Consider the following 616-nt stretch of genomic DNA (forward strand, 5'->3'; position numbering starts at 1 on the left):
AATAAATACTAGCAGCCCTGCCCACCAGACTGTGATTGAGAGTTAAGGTTATCCAACCTCCATGTTGCCAGGGCCTCCCTTCCCTAGCTGGGTGGCAAAAAACCAAAGCAGTGGAAGAGGAGCGCTTTTTTTTTTTTTTTTTTTTTTTTTAGACGAGACAACCCTTGGTTGACCTCACAGATTGCAAGGACCTTGTCAGCTTACAATCTCTTATTTTTTAAAGTTTTTTAAATTTTTATTTTATTATTTTTTATTTTTTACGCCTACAGCACCCATTCTTCCTAGGTGGTCTCCTATTCAAATACTAACCAGGTCCGACCCTGCTTAGCTTCCGAGATCAGATGGGATCGTACTTGTTCAGGGTGGCATGGCCGTAGACGAGGAACACTTTTCTAATAGATATAAAGAACTGTACTGTTTCTCCATCAAAATGGTGATTACAGATACAAGGGACGTGCTCTTGTGTTATAGTCTTAAAAGGTTTTTATTTTCGTCTACGGCCACCCTGAACAAGCCCGATCTCGTCTGATCTCAGAAGCTAAGCAGAGTCAGGCCTGGTTAATACTTGGATGGGAGACCACCTAGGAAGACCAGGTGCTGTAGGCGTAATAAAATG

General features: G+C 42.0%; 2 pseudogenes; one reads left to right on the forward strand and one right to left on the reverse strand.

Moving 5' to 3' along the window:
* Nucleotides 1-260: 260 nt before the first annotated feature.
* On the reverse strand, nucleotides 261-379 carry LOC111735398 (annotated as a pseudogene).
* A 113-nt stretch (nucleotides 380-492) lies between these two features.
* Nucleotides 493-606, forward strand: LOC111735399 (annotated as a pseudogene).
* Nucleotides 607-616: the final 10 nt, after the last annotated feature.

Source organism: Pteropus vampyrus, unplaced genomic scaffold (assembly GCF_000151845.1).
Source record: "Pteropus vampyrus isolate Shadow unplaced genomic scaffold, Pvam_2.0 Scaffold1000000049, whole genome shotgun sequence".
NCBI lineage: Eukaryota > Metazoa > Chordata > Mammalia > Chiroptera > Pteropodidae > Pteropus > Pteropus vampyrus.